The sequence below is a fragment of the Oryza brachyantha genome, chromosome 2 (assembly GCF_000231095.2).
Source record: "Oryza brachyantha chromosome 2, ObraRS2, whole genome shotgun sequence".
NCBI lineage: Eukaryota > Viridiplantae > Streptophyta > Magnoliopsida > Poales > Poaceae > Oryza > Oryza brachyantha.
Window position 1 is genome coordinate 8,588,070 of NC_023164.2, and position 10,721 is coordinate 8,598,790.

The following is a 10,721-nucleotide window of genomic DNA, read 5'->3' on the forward strand; positions in this document are numbered from 1 at the left end:
CCATGTTGACACCAGGCGACCAGCGACATGGCGTGACACAGACAAAAGCGACACGACGAGAAATAGCAATAGGGAAGTTTGGATCTTTCAAACACATGATACGATGGTCCTTTCTAAATGTGGCCAGATACGATGGTCCTTTCTAATTCTATCATGGACAATAGGGAAGTTTGGATCTTTCAGATGCACAATATCACGCCCCAAAGCCACTAGGCCCACCACAACAAGTAATATTTCTTCAAACTTTCTAGAGATTGTCTCACCAGAATGCTTGAAACGATTTTGTGCTCTTTGGTTTGATGAACCATCACCAAGTATATAGAGGAAAATTGCAAGTGCCTCCATCGTATGCATGTGTATAGTAGATTCAAGATTATATTTACTAACCAAAATATCATGTAGTGCAATGAAGGTGTTCCCATTCATACGAAGCATCTTGTAGCATTCATGTAAATTGGTGATTGAACAAACAATTGCATGACATAGGTGAGTCAACGAAGAATTGCATGACATAGGTCTGATAGTAATTGTTCACGAGTAGCGTCAACCCATACTATTAAGGTCATACAAACCAACAAAAGTTCATCACGAAAACCAACCTATAAATAGTGTTCTCAGATAAAAAGGACAAAAGTAAAATAAAGGGATACATTCCATGACCACACCACACGCAACTAATTTATGTATTTCACCTCGTGCTTCTTCTTAAGCCATGAGAAGTGTCCTGCAATAGTGCACAGTGAATTGACAAACATCTCTCTTTGATTCTTTTTGACAAATATTTCAGTTGCAATGGAATGTCCATTTGTCCCTTCAACTGCCTCGCATTCCTCTACCAAGGCCATAACATCCTTTTTGGAACAACCCGAAGGTTCCTCTCTTAACCTAGCAAATGATTGAATAGAAGACAAAGTCTGTGCAGAAAGTTCATTACTCTTCGACATTTCATCAACCATTTTTTTTGTGATCCAGTATTGCTCTTTTTCCCCTTATACATCTTTCATCCACCAGCACCTCTCTTTCTCTTGGCACTTGGTTCATCATCCTCTGTTTCGATATTATTGTTATTATCATTGGCAATATTATTTGCACCAATGGTGTCTGTTGGTAAGGTGTCTTGCCCTAAAGACCAACGGCCAACACTAGTGCTGCGAATGTTTTCAAACATCTTCTCAAGTAGCTCCTCATTTTGCAAGCCAGCCTTCATGAACTTTGCACATCCGGGTATATCCTGCGTAATACAGAATTATATATTATAGGTAGAACACAAAACATAATGCAACATTTATTAAATTATAACATTATTTTGAAACACTTCCTTCCTTCATTTTTTTTCCAACGTTCTGTAGTCGCCGTCACTGTTTGTCTTGTGTTATCCCATCTTAAACCGATTTGACTTCTCAATTTCTTCCAACAATTGTATTCAATCCTAAGTTTATCCCATTTGTTCTTAAATTGTAGCCTAGTGTACCTCAAACCCGTCTTTGAGGCAAATTATTCAATAACTTAATCAAAACCAAGATTAGATAGATTACGGTTCGGTCGATTACCATCATGTACTTGTGGAGCAAAAATCTCACAAACAAGTCTATAGTGTTGTAGTCATTTCAGTCAGCACAATCCATTGGCATCTTAACACCTTTTGAAGGAATATTTTCTACCGTCCGTGTCATCAACCCACTCACACTATTCCTTTTTTCAATACTAAGTCTGTCTAGTTCCCAAAAACTTTTAACAAAAATATCACATCGAATCCTTGGACACCTAAATGAAGCATTAAATATACATAAACATTAAAATTAATTACACAGTTATGAGATAAATCGTGAGACAAATCTTTTGAGTCTAATTACTGCATGATTAGTCATAAGTGCTATATTAACCAACATGTGCTAATGACGGATTAATTAGACTCAAAAGATTCATCTCGCAGTTTCTAGGCGGAATCTAAAATTTATTTTATAACTAGATTACATTTAATACTTCAAATATATGACGGTACGTGTCGGTGCTACCCTTCTCCCAAAAATTTTTGGGAACTGAACAGGGCCTAATATAGACTATACTCTAAAAAAATGTGATCATATAACTGAATAGATGCTACCAACAATTACATACAAGACACAAAATAAACTGAACTGAGGCAACCTTATCAAGTACAAAATCAAAATTGAAACACAATTTTCTTATAAACATTTTAATTTTTCTTCAGCTATAATATTAATGTACAAGACACATGTATTGTTAAGTAAATATTAAAGGCAATATTATTTTATATGTACAATGAAATAATCATTTATATATACATATATATATATATGCACAATGATGGTATATCAAATAATATTATGTACCGTTAAACAATAAGACTTGGGCCCAATAAGCCTTGGGCCGTGCCGGGCCGGCTCGAAAGCACGACGGGCCGAAGCATAAATAAGTGTATGTTGCCTCCCTTACCTCTTTGGGCTGCCCAATAAGTCTATTTTCGTCCCTTTGCTTTGGGTCGTGGCTTTTATTACTAAAATAAGTCTATTTTACGTATCTCTTATTTTTGGCTAAGGTTTATATAACTAAATTAAGTTTATTTTAGATTTTTTTTTCATCCAGCGGGCCAGCCCACGTGCCATGTGCATCGGCCCATGCACAGCCCAACAGTTGGGCTGGGCCGGCACGGACCCGATCCCCGTTGTGCCGGGCCATGCTCAGGTCAGGCCAAATGGCCGTGCTATGGGTCAGGCCATATGACCATCTATAGCTACGTTCGTCGTGCTCTTTAGAGGCCATTCCCAGTGCGGCGGACGTGGTGCGTGTTCTCACCACGCCATATCCGTCGCTAGACGTCGTGGCGGAGAGAAAGAAGAGCTCGTAGCCTCACTAAGACACGCGCATCTTTTGCAGGAGATGAGCGTCTTTGCAGAGTTTTAAGCTGGGGCACGACAGTGTGAAGATTGTCTCTGCCTCCGCGCGCCTTGGCATGGGCCCCACCACGTTGCCACCGGAGCTCCTCCTCGGCGAGGCTGCCGCACCCGAGCTCCTTCGCGCGAAGTCGCATCGCCGCTCGAGCTCTTCCCGGCACGTCGCCGCCCGAGCGCTCGCCTCCGTCGCTCAACCGCCGTGGCGGTCGCCCGTGCTCCGACCGCCGCCTCCGTCACGGTGGCCGCTACCTCTCGAGCTCTGGATCTGGAGGAGGAGAAGAGTGAAGAGAGAGGATGGATGGGGAGGGGAGAGAAAATGAAAAGGAGAGATAATAAAAAAGCTACAGCGTGGGATCGCTTAGAGATACATGCACCATGAAGAAAGTGGTTTAAGCCTAAAAAATCTGAGCTGGCTATGAAACCACTCGATCACAGTGTGAATGGCCATATGTACAGATGAGATGGAGGGAGATAATAGATTAGATGAGTGGCAGATTTGTGTAATTAAAATAAAATAATAAAGGCCAGCGGGTCTTTTTACGTGGAGCGGAGCCGTAGAGCAATAAAAACCCAGCTTCACGTCCGTAGTTTATTTTTTAGGAGCAGCTCCACTCCAAAAGTTTAGCAACTCTGGTTCCATGTAAGTTGGAGTTGAGAGCTAGATCTGTGCCAAACAGAAACTAAGTGTTTAAAATTCAAAATTGACACGTAAAAGTTAGATATACTACCACCAACAATGCGTGCGTAGGGAGGAAAGTCGCTATGTAACTTTGCATAATTGCATAGTATCTACTGTAAGCCGTAGTACCTGGATCTATATTTTAATTTTTAATAGATTATGTGTGGACTAATGTATATTTAACTATTCGTCTTATTAAAAATATGATATTATCATTTATTTTATTATGATTGATTTATTATCAAATATATTTCAATTATGGATTTTGTTTATATATTTTTATAAAGTGGAATACTCAAGAGCGATAAAATGATCTATTTTCACATAGGGAAAACGAAGGGATTACTGGTCAGTAAAATCTGTAACGTTCATCTCGAGTCCAAAAAAACTCAAACGAGTTGCTTTGGAAGGAAACCCGAGTGGTGCGCAACCGCCGGCGACTCGTCTCCTTCTCCCGCAATCCAATCCTTCCACGCCATTCGCCCGCCCCCCCGCAATGTCGTCGTGGTTCCAGTCCTCCTCCTCGTCCTCCTCCATCCACCACCAGGTCCACCACCACCACGTCGTCCACGCGTCCAACTTCGACGACGACGAGGGCGATGTCAAGCCGGCAGTGACGCAGCACTGGCGTTACGACGGCCGTGCTGCCTCCTACGGCGGTGAGGATGTTAAGCCACCGGTGATGAGACAGAGTAGAGTGGAGCGGGGTGTCCACGAGGAGGAGACGGTGCTCTCGTGGCCGGTGGTGGAGCCGTTCAGGTCGACGCTCCGCACGCAGGAGTCGCTCGCCGGGATCCGCGCCAGGTACGCGTGCCGGAGGGGTTCGGCCTGCACCCGGCCGGGGCTAACCAGGCCGCCTGCGCGCCCCCGCCGCCGCCGCGTGGGGGGCGGCGCGGGGGTGGCTCGGGTGCGGCGGTTCCGATCTGCGTGTACGCGCAGGCGTTCGTGGCGGGGATGCGCCTGCCGCTGCACCCGTTCGTCAGCGACGCGCTCGCGCACTTCGGCATCGCGCCGTCGCAGCTCGCGCCCAACGGGTGGCGCGTCCTGGTCGGGTTCGCCGTGCTCTGCCACTTCCGCCGCGTCGCGCCGTCGCTGCCGGTGTTCCGCCACTTCTTCACCCTGGCACCGCTGCCCAAGGGGAAGGGGTGGTACTCCTTCCGCGCCAGGGAGAGCGTCCCGGCGCTGTTCACGGGCCTCCCGTCGTCCGTCAAGGCGTGGAAGGAGGAGTTCCTCTTCGTGTCGCCGCCGCCCGGCGCGCCGTGGCGGTGCCCCGTGCGCTGGGGAACCCCGTCCAAGGAGGCCACGAGCGACCCGGCGCTCACCGAGAGGGAGGCGGCCGTGGCGCGGGGGCTCACGCAAGGGCAAGGCGTCGTCGACCTCAGGACCTACCTGTCGGAGAGCAACCTCGTCGCCGCCAAGATCAGCAGCGCTCCAGCCTATCTCGGTAAAGATCCTCGCGCCAACAAAACCTACGTGCACCAAATGCAGATCGCGTCAAGCGTTCGATTGCTTATCCTTTCCTGGCTGCAGGGACCGAAGCTTCTTCCCGGGGATCGTCGGTGGCCGCCGGGAAGAAGAGGACGGAGCCGAGCGGCGGCGGCGTGCTTCGGTCAGAACTGCAGGCGAAGGACAAGGCTCTCGCCAAGGCGCAGGGCGAGATCAGCCGCCTGAAGGCGGAGCTGGGCAACGCCAAGGCGAGGGAGCTCGCGGAGGCGCGGCAGGCGTTGGAGTACGAGCGGAGGCTCGGGACGCAGGTGATCATGTCTGAAGGCGCCGGCAGCCGCAGCCATGGCGCCGCCGGGGCCAGCAAGCGTCGCCGTGGCGGCCAGTGATCCCCGATCGCGTCGTGCAACGGAACGAGGGTTGGTACGGCGAGTCTGTGACGATGTGTCTCGTGTGTGTCCTAGCTCTTAATAATTGCATGGATCAAAGAGGCTCTGCAGAATAGTGATTTAGCAGAAAGGTCTTTTGAGTATTTTCTGCATGATCAGCATTAGCAGTGCACCCTTTTGATTTTAGTTTGGGATCATTTTGCAGCGAATTTGTAATGGAAAGCCCTGTTCGAAAACACCACAATTTGCTTAGTTTATCTACCATATTTGAGAATAGGTGAAGGGGTGAAAACTCTCTCGGTACCAGTAAGCATGCTTCCCAAACCAAAGGCAACATGGTGCATTTTTTAAGAAGAAAAAAAATCTATAGAAAAAATTCTTTAAAAGTCATTTTAATCAATATTTCAAGTTTGGAGTGATTGATAATTTATCATTCGCTAATGTGATGTTTCATTTTGTGTGTCCTTATTCTTGTTTTTCTCTCGCTCTCAAACTCACCCTAACAGAGTAATAGCTGCAGAAATTCCTTGCTACTTATATATGTGATGTCAGACTATCAATAAATAATTGAACATGCATATAGTGCTAATTGCCATTCAGTTGTCTAGAAACCATATATTGGCAAGGTGGTTAAGAGAATGTCTTTGTTCTTGGTTGGCCCTTAGGGAGCTAAAATGTATTCTTTTTTATGATATACCAACTTATGGTTCTAAAATAAAATCATTTGACTTAACCTTACTATTTACAAAATTACTTATGAACACGTTTATTTTGAAACGGATGAAGTACCTCAAAAGTAATAGGATCTATAGTTTTCTTTGAATTACATGAAAATTAGAAATTTATTTGGACGCATATTTTTTCTAAGCTAAAATTTGTAATCCCAAACTTCTACGGTCCTAGTGTAAAAACGTGAGCTTAGGAGTAATGCTTGCCCAATTTTCGAGCATTATGACCGCATGAGTTTTCTTCACAAAGATATTTAATCGCCAGCTCATGAAATCAAGTTAAGCCAGAAAAGTCAAAGGCATTTGCTTCTGTTCAATATCAGATCGGCACCGGTGCAAGAGGAGCGCTGTGATGACCTCATCCTCTAGATTGTTCGGCTTGAGGCGTGTTGTTTAGCGCTGGCTGAAATGTATTCTTCAAACGATCATGCGTGCCACGTGGACACACTATCCAGCCGAGAAAGTGCATGTCTTTCGTATATAGAGATATATAAGTTATGTATCTAGTAGCTGAGGACATGTTTAGTCCAAAAAAAATGTTCTAAAACATCACGACGAATATTTTGAGCCTAATTAGTACATGATTAGCCATAAGTGCTACAATAATCAATATGCGCTAATGACGGATTAATTAGCCTCAAAAAATTCGTCTCATGGTTTTCAGGCGGAATCTAAAATTTATTTTGTAATTAGACTACGTTTAATACTTCAAATGTGTGTTCAAAAACTTGATGTGATGCTTTTGCAAAAAAAATTTACAAACTAAACAATCCTTAATTTTGTAACCAGGAGTAAGGTCAAGTAAGTAGCCACTGTTGACCCTTGCCCATCTTATAAGGGATATGATACTACACCACTAAAGGTGACGATGGGGAGATACTCGCTCGATATCACGACCTCAGAACCACCTCTACGAAATTAAAATTCACCTACTAGATTATCTAATTATGTTGGTGGATATAATTTTTTTCTCATACCTATACCCACGTGGGTATTCTTTATCCATGGAAAATCCACACCTAATTATTACACATAAATGCAATAAAAATAACAAGATCAATATCAATATGACTTATAAATTTAACATTAAAGCATAAGGATAACTATAAATTTCACTACATAACCAAATAGTGATTAAACTAGAAGTGCATCATCATAGCACGGTGTTGGGCTAGTTTTGATGGGTCAAGGGTATAATTTATTTTTTATTTATTTTTAATAGGGACCCATTGGGTGATGGGTATGTATATTATCTACTCATACCCAAACCCAATAACACATTAGGTATAAATATTTTTCATTAAGGTATCCGTGGATACAAAATCTAACTTATTTATCCACCCTAATGGGGTAAATACCCATCAGGTTTCGGGTAGTCGGTCTTCATTGCCACCTTTATACACCACTTATACACCACACAAGGCAGCATTAGGCGATAGCTTCTAATTAAGATGATATTCTATTTTATCAGCAAGGGATCATTATAATGTTATTACCAGGGAAAAGTCTAGAGACCGGCGGCGCCACGAATTTGTTTATTTTTAAAACTTTTTTAACAAATATTTTTATTACTAAACCTCTAGGAAAAATATTTCCAGCGTATGAACCTTTTGGCCACGCCACCAACATTGGCGTGGCGAAACGGCTTGCCACACCATTGTCGGTGGCGTGGCGTGGCGTGGCAAGACGGCCACGCCAATCTATGCCGATTTGGCGACGTGGCAGCGTTGTCTTGCCATATCACCAACACTGGCGTGGTCAAAAGTGTGGCACCCCGATCTCAGGTATGGGGATTACCTCGTATTTAACTGTACCATTACCTAGATCGAGTAGATGGTACGCACGATATAAAGTGGTGGCATCAGTAGTTCATACAACAGTGCCTCACAGGGCTTATTACAACCAGGCACTTGGCCAAATAAAGAGTCTGAAACTAAAGAACAATAATTAAACAGGAGCAGAAGAGTTGGCGACATCTAAGCGGAGATACACATAGGCAACAACTGGAGGGCAAGGCTCCACTAAGCGTCTTCACCTCTAGGGAAGTCCTCGAAACACTCGTAGGAATCTGCGACTTGTTCCTACTCATACACTGATGTGGGTAAAGCAAGGGTGAGTACAGAGGTACTCAACAAGTTATCACGGAAATATGCACATGCAAGGTCATCACAAGGAGGCTATAGGGTTCTTTTGCATAAAAGCAGTGTTCACAAATAAATTCTTTAACACTTAGTCTAGCATCAAAATTTTGTATATTCATGAATGCAGCACATAATCAGAAAACTAGTTTATTCAACCCACTTGCATCTCAACCATTCCCATTATTCACCAAGTTCAACTTTCAGAGTTTTTGAGTCTAGCCAGGTGTATGTCATGTCCCAATGCTCATATCCGAGAGCGCGACTATTCAAATAGATTTAACACACTGTAGTGGTTATATACTTTCCCCGTGCTCCACGACTACCCAATACATGAGCCTCGTCCCAACACATGAGACGATCGTAGCAAAGCTTTTCGATAACCTCACTTCGGCAGTGCCCGCTCCATGAACTTTAGTCCCCATTGCACTCTAGACGTCCTTTACTAGCAGTGAGGGGAATTCTGGTGTTTTCAAGCGAGGAGTAAACCAATAAACACATACACACCACAACTCACTGGAACTTACCTACCCGATCATTCCCTGTACAGTAGGCTTCCTGCCTACTTGCACACTCATAAGAACCACCACGGCTTGAGCACCGCCTCCGCTCGGCAATTTACTAAGCTAGGTCTATACCCATTTGAGAAACACGGTTGTAAGGTGGTCGTTTCATGTATAGCTGCATGGCTCGATCCTTAACTGATCAGGGCGGGCTAACCTTTTCCCTAGAACCACCCAAATTCTCGCCATTCCGCCCCGATCAAAAACAATTTTTATTTTAACAACTCATCCTTAACATGGCCGGGTGGCGCTCATGTCTCCACCCGACATCATGCATTTACTCCCACTGAGTAATGCCTCATCATCATCATAATCACTTCAAAGTATATATTGAATAAAATGCAGCTAATAGCAGTGCTAAGCATTGTCATAATTGACTAGATTATAGATGTAACATGAGGCGACAAGGTTTCACGGTAATCAAACATATGATAGGTTATAATCAACTAAAGTGGGTTTCTACTTGTTCTGCATGCAGCTTCGAGTAAAAGAAATATTTTCGCAAAATAGGCACAACATGTTCAATGGGGTGATGACTTGCCTCGTTCGAAGTCTTGCGAACTCGGCTCCTCGCCCGACTCGTTCGCGATTCCGAAATTTGAATAAACGGAAAAGTCGATAAGTCGCGAGATAAAATCGGTCTCGGGCTGCTTAAGAAAGTAACGACAAGGTGCCGACTAGCCGAAATATTTCGCAAGTATGGAATTAATGTGGCCGAGGAAAATATAGATGATGGCTCTGGTTCGGAAGAGCTGAATTTTGTTTGAAGACGGTAGTAAGAGAAAAAAATTATATAAACATGTATAGACTCTAACTATCATCTGGTACAAGTGACAAGCTTAGAATCATTTTCTATATATAGTAAAATAGCAATATAATTAAATATAACTAATTCTTAAACAGAAATATAAAATATGTATGTGCATCATGGTTAACAAATTAGTAGAGATGAATAGTCACGCGAATCCTACGCGACGGAGGTGAGCCTTCTCTTTCTCGTCCTCTCCTCCTCCCCTCCTTCCCCCTAGGGTTCCTATGGATGCCTCATATGTTGATTTTATAGACTAGTTAAGAATCACAAGTATTTATTTCATCAGGGCTTGATTTCTTAAAATGTCCTGCAGTTAAAGCCTGAATATGTTAGGGTCCAATATATACATTTTAATTTTGGAGGTACTTCTTTTATTAGTTTTTCTGGGATCCTTTATTATCACTTCCACTGAATTAAATGCCTTTTTTTTACCATGGACTCAGAACTGATGGAAGCATTCTGATAGAAAAAATCTTGCTACCAAGCCAATTGGAGGTGAAGGCGTGGGAGGTGAAGCACCCTGGCTTGTTCAAGAGGCACTTCGGCAGGATCGACGACAACAAGGCGCATGCACTGGATATGAAGATCAAGAAGCAGAGGCTCCCCGAGATTACCTTGGAGATGCGCCGTAGCGACCTGACCAAGGAGGTGGGCAAGGCGATTGCGGAGCTGGTCGAGTGACAGGTGAACTGAACAAATGAACAGTCGGTACACTCGTTCTAGCATAACGTTAAGGTGTACTACTACCTGCAAACCGTATGGTGAACAACAGGCAGCCTTTACCTGCAAAATGTTTCATCTTATATTAGTGATAGAGTTGGATGTTCTGTGTTCTTGCCTAGTCAATTTGGTTATCATCACCCGAGCTCTCATCCTATTAGTGAGAGTTGGATGATCTATGTTCTTGCCTAGGCAATTGGTCATCATCACCTGAGCCTCTTGATAGCTCGTTTTGTGTGTGTGTGTGTGTCTTGTCAGTTTAGATAGATCGGTAATCCGGAATCCAGTAGTAAGATTGAAATTTCGTCTTTGGTGTCTTATCAGCTCAGTCACGC

General features: G+C 43.8%; 2 pseudogenes; one reads left to right on the forward strand and one right to left on the reverse strand.

Annotated features, from left to right (window-relative positions):
- Nucleotides 1-674: 674 nt before the first annotated feature.
- On the reverse strand, nucleotides 675-1,673 carry LOC107303512 (annotated as a pseudogene).
- A 2,357-nt stretch (nucleotides 1,674-4,030) lies between these two features.
- LOC102700778 lies at nucleotides 4,031-5,755 on the forward strand (annotated as a pseudogene).
- The last annotated feature ends 4,966 nt before the right edge of the window (nucleotides 5,756-10,721 follow it).